An 8,797-nucleotide genomic window follows, 5' to 3' on the forward strand; every position below is an offset into this window, starting at 1 on the left:
TTAATTAGTGTGTGAGTGTGAGTGTGAGTGTGTGTGTGAGTGTGTGTGTGAGTGTGAGTGTGAGTGTGTGTGTGTGTGAGTGTGTGTGTGTGAGTGTGTGTGTGTGTGTGTGTGTGTGTGTGTGTGTGTGTGTGTAGGTCAGAGGATAAATGCAGGCATCCCTCCTTTCTTTCTGCCCTGTTGGTCTCAAGGATTGAACTCAAGTTGTCAAGTATGTTGTCAAGTACTGTCTGAGTATTTGTTCAACCATCTCATGCAGCCCCATAAGAAAAGTCTTTACTATGTAATTTATTGTAGCAAAATGCTGGAAAGCCTAAATATTTGTCAAAGGACAGTGGAAAAGTTATGCAATAATGTACAGAGATGGACAGAGGGGTTATGTCATGGAACGCACACAGCCTACAGTGGAATGAGCGTGATCAGGTTTTCCATTTCTATTTTGAAACATGAACACTAGGTAGTAATAAGCATCATATCTGAATAGGTAATCCTTATTTTCTTGTTAATATCTGTTTAAATTTTTCATTACTCAAAACTATGAGCATTTATTATTTTTATTGTTAGTAAAAACCACAAAACTATGACTCGCCTTCTAAGGCTCACAAATGGTCCTGAGAGAGGAAAAGACAGTAATTACATACAGTGATCTAAGTATCTCTGTGATAATTTTCGTTACCATAGCAAATTCAACATAGAAATAGTGCCCAGGATTAAACCACTCCATCTGGCAAAAGCAACATTCGCTTCCTATTGCCCAGGGAAATTCCATAAAACTGCCACCTCACCAGGGCACTCCAGCAATACGATCTCTAGTCCAATCTGTCGTGGTAATGGTCTTTGAATTTCATTTTCCACAGAGAGGTGCTGGCGAAGGCAGAAGCAACATTTCTTTTTACCCTAACCCAGCCTGTCTTTCCTTCTCCTTTTCTTCCCTTCCCACGTTCATCCTTTTTGTTTTCCTTCTCCTCTCCTTATCACACTCTTCCTTCCTTTCAGTCATCAGAGGTGTTTGAGAGCTTGGGGACAGTGCCAGGCCCTCAAAGCATCCTGGAGCATCCTGGAGCATCATAGAGCATCACGGAGCACCATGGAGCATTCTGGAACAGCCTGGAGCATCATAGAGCATCCTGGAGCATCCTGGATCATCATGGAGTATCATGGAGCATTTTGGAGCAGCCTGGAGCATCATAGAGCATCCTGGAGCATCATGGAGCATCATAGAGCATCCTGGAGCATTCTGGAGCAGCCTGGAGCACAGAAGCCAGTACTTCCCCAGTTCTATGGAGGCAAAGGAAACACAGACAAAAAGGCAATGCTGGGATTTGGGGTTTTATTTTACTTAAGCTTTGAAACACCAGGGTGGACATTGTTATTATATTTTCAAATATTCAGAATTATGATAAAATCCAAAACTTCATGCCATCATGTGTGTAGCATTCTTCAGAAGCACACATCATAGCAACTTTACAACCTTCCTGAAAATCTTGAGGTAAATGTGTATGTTGACTGCCAAACATTAAGCACGCAGCACCATACTATTGCAAGTTAAGTCACGTTCATCATATAATATTAAAAATAAGCTTCTATAAACTGAAATGTATTTGATCAACTTTGATCAAATTTAATTAAATTTTAAAAAACACTACTGAACTATTATAGCATTGTAAGTTTTTTTTTAATGAGAGTAATGCTTAAAAAGAAAGCGTGATGACTGTGCCATTATTAAATTGCCAGCATACTTTTGTGCCAAGTTTTTTCCAGTTGTTGGAATTTTTATTCCAGTTCTGTGACAGTGGTTGAGTAGTGTTGTACACTAACTTGCCTGACTCATCTGTTTTTATACTGCGTTCTTGCTCTGGGTGTTCACAGGTGTGTATGTGTGTGTGTGTGTGTGTGTGTGTCTGTCTGTCTGTCTGTCTTTGTGTGCTCATGTCTCTGTGTGTCAGTGTCTTTGTGTGTGTATGTGTATGTCTTTGTGTGTGTCTGTGTGTGTGTATCCCTGTATGTATGTCCGTGTGTGTCTATATGACGCTGTGTGTTTGTGTCTGTGTGTCTTTGTGTTTGTGTGTACATCTCTGTGTGTCTGTGTCTTTGTGATTATGTGTGTCTTGTGTGTGCATGCACTGAGTTTTGATGTAAAAAAATGTACAACATCATCACTTGTGGTAGCTTCATGTTTTTACTTCTGAGGGTGTGGAGACAGAGGGCACTTGAGGTGATGTGCCTTCTGAGGTCACAGTGAATTAATGACAGGACAAAATCTTTCCATTACAGTACATGTGCTAAGAGTCAATAGTGAGTCACTAGAAACGACCAGAATAATTACTTGTCTCTTCCACTAGTGGAAAATAGCCCTTCTATTCTCTTTAAAAGAAAATATTAAGGCTTCACAAAATATTCAAACTTCCCACAATTTCCAAATGAAGCCTCCGACAAGGTGACAGCTGTGACTCTGCTCAAGGCCCCCTTTCCACCTTGAAAATGCTGTAGTTCTATGCTTTCGGAGGAGGAAGAGAAGGAAGAAGAGAAAGAAAGGGAGGGACGGGTATCAGGTGACTCAGTTGTGGTTTGTGGGAAAATACAATTTTAAATCTAGAAAAAGCAGCATGAATTCAAGGTCCACGTGGGCCCAGTCCGTGGGCACTGGGACACGTTGCTAGGTACCTTCCACAGGATGACAGTGCACTTCACAGCTGCTCTGTGGGAGTCCATTGCCATGCTGTGTGAGAGAGACTTGGGAAAGCCTCTGAGGAGTAAGGACAGCTATGAATGGTCTTCACTGTGTGTGCGCTGGCCTTTGACCAGCTGTGGACACCCAAGAACAACTTGGGCAGCCTACAAACCTATTCAGGGTGATAATGTGATTCTTTTCTTCTGCATCTAATGGATTGTTTTCAGGTTATAAACAAACTAGCAATGATGAGATTCTCCCAGGCTGCTCCCTGTCCACATGATGACTCTTAGAGCCAGCACACCCTACTGTGCTCCCTGGTCTGCGCCATGACTTCTGTCCCCCTAATGGTTAGGGTGAAGACACCCTGACCTTCTCTAAGGTCTCTGGACACATGATGTGCCTCACATTTGCCTTTGTTCACTGTGGTCCTTCAACCAGAAATGCTACTCTACTCTGTTTCCCGCTACACACACACACACACACACACACACACACACACACACACACACGTAGCTATCAGATCTTGTTCGGCTATCACAGCCGAGAGACCAAGTTCAGGCTCTGCTGATGAACTCTCATCGCACCATGAGCCTTGCCTTAGGGAATCTTAGTTACAATTTTGTGCTCACAAGTGAATTACTTGGCTTTTGATACTAAACTCCACGGGAACAGGGAGGTCTTACCTCTCACGGTGTCCCCAGCACCAATGGAAGGATCTGACACAGTCAAGTGCCTGAGCGTGGAATGAAGAGTGCACAGACATTTCTGTGTGTCCATGGCCCACGCTGAGGGACTTTGACAATGCTATTAAATTAAGAGCTTGGCAATGGGGAGATTACTCTATATTATCTGGGTCAGCCCAGGATAATCACAGAGAATCTTACAGAGGGAGATAGGTCAGAGTCTGAGAATGATAGAAGATGGTAGAAGTGTGCAGAGTGGAGAGAGAGAGACAGAGAGAGTGTGTGTGTGTGAGAGAGAGACAGAGAGACAGAGAGACAGACAGACACAGAGACAGAGAGACAGAGACACACCGAGAGAAACAGAGACACAGAAAGAGACAGTGAGAAAGACAATGAGAGACACGGTGTGTGTGTGTGTGTGTGTGTGTGTGTGTGTGTATGTGTGTGTGTGTGTGTGTGTATGTGAGAGAGAGAGAGAGAGAGAGAGAGAGAGAGAGAGAGAGAGAGAGAGAAAGTGCATGTATGAGAAAGTGTGTATATGTGAGAGAGACAGAGTGTCTGTGTGTGAGAGTGTGTGAGAGTAAGACAGATATACAGAGAGGCTGTGAATGTGAATGTGTGTGACAGAGTGTGAAGGAGAGGGAGAGTGTTCGTGTATGAGAGTGACAGAGAGTGTCTCTTTGTGTGTGTAAAACAATGTGTGTGTGTGTGTGTGTGTGTGTGAGAGAGAGAGAGAGAGAGAGAGAGAGAGAGAGAGAGAGAGAGAGAGAGAGAGAGAGAGAGAACGAGTCAGAGCCTCTGTATGGTCATCTTTGAAGATAGAGGAAGGGTCCAGGGGCCAAGGAAGGTGGTGCATACATGGTCTCCAGAAGTGAAGTAGCTTATGAAGACAGGTTTTTTTTTAAGCTTCTGGAAAGAATAGCGCTTACCTTTAATAAGTGCTCCCACCTCTAGAATTATCCAAGTGTGTCTTGTTTGGAGCAACGAACTGTGGCACTTTGTTCTGGCAGCAATTGGAGATAAACACCCACTTCTCTGAACCACGATTTCCCACAGCGAGTAGAAATTTAGATTTCCAGCTCTGGGCCCTAATGTGTCAGGGACAGACCAGCCTCTGCCTTATAAGAAAAGGCTGTTCTACTGATGACCTCCTTCATAAAGGGTTTTAGTGGCCTCAGGACACCCACCCTGCCTCTGCCTTTGTCTCCCCTGCACTCACAGGCAGCCAACTTGCTTCTTCCTGTTGCCAGTGATGCGAACATTTCCAACGTCTCTTCTTGAAACACCGTGGAATCATGTGGCACTCTACTTCAGGCCCTTTTTAAGAAAAAAATATTTTATGTGCATTGGTATGAGGGTGACAGATCTCTTAGAACTGGAGGTAACAGATAGTTGTGAGCTGCCATGCAGGTGCTGGGAATCGAACCTGGGTCCTTTGGAAGAGCAGACAATGCTCTTAACCACTGAGCCATCTCTCCAGGCCCTACTTCAGGTTCTTATGAAGTTATTACCCAAGCTGTACCAGTTACATGTTTTCTACACAGCCCTTAGCAGTACCTGGGACCATGTACTTTATTATTTACCTGCACTGCCTGTCTCTCGCCAATGCGCACCCTCTGACCGAGCACCCAAGCGTGTGCTGCTCCTCCACAGTGCTTGTCAAGAAGGGAACCCTGAACCAGAGCACCTGGCTTTCCTCAGCTTCATTCTGAGCTTTCAGGAGGAGTTTCTGCTTAGGTCTGCATGCTGTGGAGCCTCAGATTCGGTTTCCTGAGGGATGCTTGCTGGCTGCCTTTAGATACAAGCCCCAGCTTTTTCCTGAGCATGAGGAAGCCTACACACACCCTGCCTGGTACCCACACCGTGCTCCTTTGAAGGTAAGTATTTCCACAGAGCATCAACAGCAGACAAGGCCACTCTGACCACAATGGAGCAGAAACAAAGCAAACAAAACAAAATAAGATTACTCCATAATCATGTCTGGACCCATACAGAAAACAAGAGCATGGCCCAAACCACAGAAGTGACCAACAATGCCCCTTCCTGGCTAATGTGAGTGACTTCTGTTTCTTTGCTAATTATAGCTTTAGTCTTACCACATTCTGCCTGCCTTCTAGCTAAGGATTATTAAAGATACAAAATCACATAATTGTCCTATTCCTGATAATGCTCAATGCACATCATTCTGTTTCTTTGAACCCTCATCACCCAAGTCCAAACCCTATAGTGATATTCCCCCCCCCCACAGTGTTCAAACCTAAAGTCTTTTTTTTTTTTTTTTAAGACAGAGTTTCTCTGTGTTAGCCTTGCCTGTCCTGGACTCACTTTGTAGACCAGGCTGGCCTTGAACTCACAGCGATCTGCCTGGCTCTGCCTCCCAAGTGCTGGGATAAAGGCATGCACCACCACCGCCCGGCCCTGTCTTGTGCATGTTATATAAATAATCTACCATTGAGCTGAATCTCCATCTCTCTATTTCTTCTTGTATTCCTTTTTTGAGTTACCCCATGGATCCCCATTGCAACTAGCCAGACAACTCAACATTGTTTCTCCCATAATCCCTGGTGTCTTTTGCAGTATGCATGAGAAGGCAAGCCTCGTGTTTCTGCCCTCTTGGTGTGGAGGAACTCTCCTTGAGCCAAGAGGTCAGCTTGAAAAGTCCTGAATCATAGCGCCAGCAAATCAATAACACTAGATGCCCCTGGGTGCCTAGCACCAACGTGGGCGGACAGGTGCTGGAGAGGTTCCTGGTGAGTTGCTTCCTGGCAGACAAAGGGCCTGACAAGCCCCAGCTAGAGCACTTGTGGCCTGGCTGGCCGGCCTCAGGGATGTCTCCACCTAAGACAAGGCACTCCCTAGTACTGATCTAACCCAGTCAGTCTCTTCAAAGCATCTTTAGGGGACTGGGGAGACAGCTCAGACAGTAAAGTGCTTGCTATACAGCCACAAAGCCTGAGTTCAACCGTCAGCGCCCACGTTAAATCTGGGCATGATGTCATGGACTTGGGAGGTAGAGACAGGGGGAGATCCTCGGGCTCACAGGCTAGCCAGTCCACCTGAATCAGTCAGTGGGCGCCAGGCCAACGAGAGACCCTGCTTGAAAAAAACAAGACAGAGAACAATTGAGAAAGACATCTGATACTGATATCTGACCTCTGCACATGTGTGCATTCATATATAAACATCTGGACACATACACAAGCTGAGGCAGAAGTCCCCTACCACTTCTGTCTCTACTCTTTCGTCAGCTCTTTTTCCGTGCCTCTTGGATTCTTTCTGGGGCCCTCCTCCCTTTGTGATCTTGTCCTCCCATTGGTCTACTCCCTTTTCTCTACCTCATCAACCCCATAGCCACAGATCTATGCATCTGGGCCCTGGGCCTCTTCCCTCCCTCAGATCCCTGCTTGATGATTAACTCAGCTTCCTCAGTGTCTTGGTTGAACCCAGTTGGCTACTCAACCTCGGAGCAGCTGCCTCAGCATCTATCAGGGGATCTCAGGTCACAGAGACCAGCCAGTTGACTTTGATGTTTGAGGCTATGTTTGATTGCGGCACAAGTACGGCTCATGGCTCATGCCCTCCACCTCCCCAGCTATAGCCTAAGCTACCCAGCAACAGCCACAGCCCTCTGAAAGCCACCAGGAGACAGTCTCTGCAAGCTCGGCTACCATCCTATGCTTAGATGCCCCCAACCCCACCCCCGACCCTAAGCTCGCTAGCCACAAAACATTGATGCCAGAATAGTTTTCGTTCCACAGCTAGATGTTTTCCAGCCTCGCCTGCTGACCGCTGGGGCTCTCTGCTCATTTGCTCATTCTCTGTGGTGAGCATTAATCTCTAACGCTCTCAACAAACACCCGGACTCTCCACAAAGCAAAGCCAAGGTGTCGTCAAGACACGCTGCTTTTGTTTGTAAGGGAAGGATTCTGGATTAAGCATCCTGCTGCCACCTTGAATAGAACCAGATTGGTGGATGCACAGATTTGGGGAGACGACCAAGATAGGAACTTGAGGGGGAAAAGAACCCTGAGGGTTCCAAAGGCCTGTGAGTGAGTATGGAGAGCAGGAGGCTACCCAGACAGCCTTACATATCAAACACACTTGAGATTCAAAGGTTTTGGGTTTTTGCTTTTTCAAGACAGGGTTTCTCTGTGTAGCCTTGGCTGTTCTGGACTCGCTTTGTAGACCAGGCTGGCCTCAAACTCACAAGGATTCACCTGCCTCTGCCTCCTAAGTGCTGGGATTAAAGGTGTGCGCCACCACCCTTGCCCCATGTAATCTTTATAAACTGTTTCAATTAGTTACAAAGTTACCTTTGCTATTTCCACAGCCAGCAAACAATATTTTCGCAAAGGGGATTTGAGATGGCCACTTCTTTCCATTTCGTAAAGTCTTTCCTGTCTCCTTCAAAAAAAACACACCTGCACTTCCCTATCAGAAACACACTCTTTTAAAGCGCAACCCAATGTTCGGGTTCTCTTGTTCCATTTTAATCTGTCACCTCCAATTCATGTTTTTCTTTCAGTATCTGAAAGCACTTTAGATTTCTCACAAGCTCCGTACCGACGCCATCCTGGGAACATGTCAGATGTGAGGATCTTTCCGTCCCTGAGAAATAGTTCCCTGAAGAATGGCTGAGGGACAGTTACTTACTCAGTGTACCTGATGGGCGGCTCCCAACCAGGCTGTGCTCTGGATGCCGGCCCCAGACACAAAGAGTTGATGACTCTAGACAAATCCGGTTCAAGGACCGCTGGCTGGCTCCCGTCATCCACGGCAGTGGGAACACCTGCGGATAGGGGCCAGCCTTCCCCAGCTTGTTCTGCCCAACACTGATACAAGTTAGGGGTTGGATCAGATGCTATGCACAACAGCCAGCAATGAACACGGGCTTAAATACGATAATATATTTCTCTTTCACTTAAACAAGTAAGACCAGAGGTGAGCATTACAAGGCTATTAAGCGCCCTTTATCCTTGCTTCTCCAATTCCACCTTGTGGTTTTCTTTGTGGGGTTATGAGTTGGTGCCAGAAATTTAGACATCCCAACAGGCCTCCAGGCAGGAAGCAGGAAGTAGGAAGCAGGAAGCAGGAAGGAGGGGAAAGGGTGAGAAAACCCCGTGTAAGCAGGCCTAAGCCCTTCTTAAGCAGCTCTCAAGTTTAATCTTGTGACTTCTGCTCCCACCGTCTGAGCCGCAGCTGCCCTGAAGAAAGCAAGGAAAGCTTTGTAGCTGCTTCTCTCCGCTCACCACATCAACTCAGGGTTACCTTAATAAGATAGCAGATAGCGGGCGGGCAGCTTGCTGCTGCCTGCCCTGGGGCCACAATACTGCCCATCTCACCAAGTACTTAGGAATTGAATAACATAATAATTGCAACCCTCAACTACATCTTTGTGCTTAAGGCCTTCCGTAGGAGTCCTGTGATGTACACTTCACAC

At 46.2% G+C, this 8,797-nt stretch overlaps 1 long non-coding RNA gene across 1 annotated transcript; it reads right to left on the minus strand.

Annotated features, from left to right (window-relative positions):
• Positions 1-1,155: 1,155 nt before the first annotated feature.
• Positions 1,156-8,226, minus strand: LOC311603925. Its single transcript, XR_014781330.1, has 3 exons — positions 8,011-8,226; positions 4,577-4,674; positions 1,156-1,278 (listed from the first exon to the last, which is right to left on the minus strand). It is a non-coding gene; the product is annotated as an uncharacterized lncRNA (long non-coding RNA).
• Between the last annotated feature and the right edge of the window lie 571 nt (positions 8,227-8,797).

This window comes from Acomys minous, assembly GCF_964271855.1.
Source record: "Acomys minous genome assembly, chromosome: 8".
NCBI classification, from domain to species: domain Eukaryota; kingdom Metazoa; phylum Chordata; class Mammalia; order Rodentia; family Muridae; genus Acomys; species Acomys minous.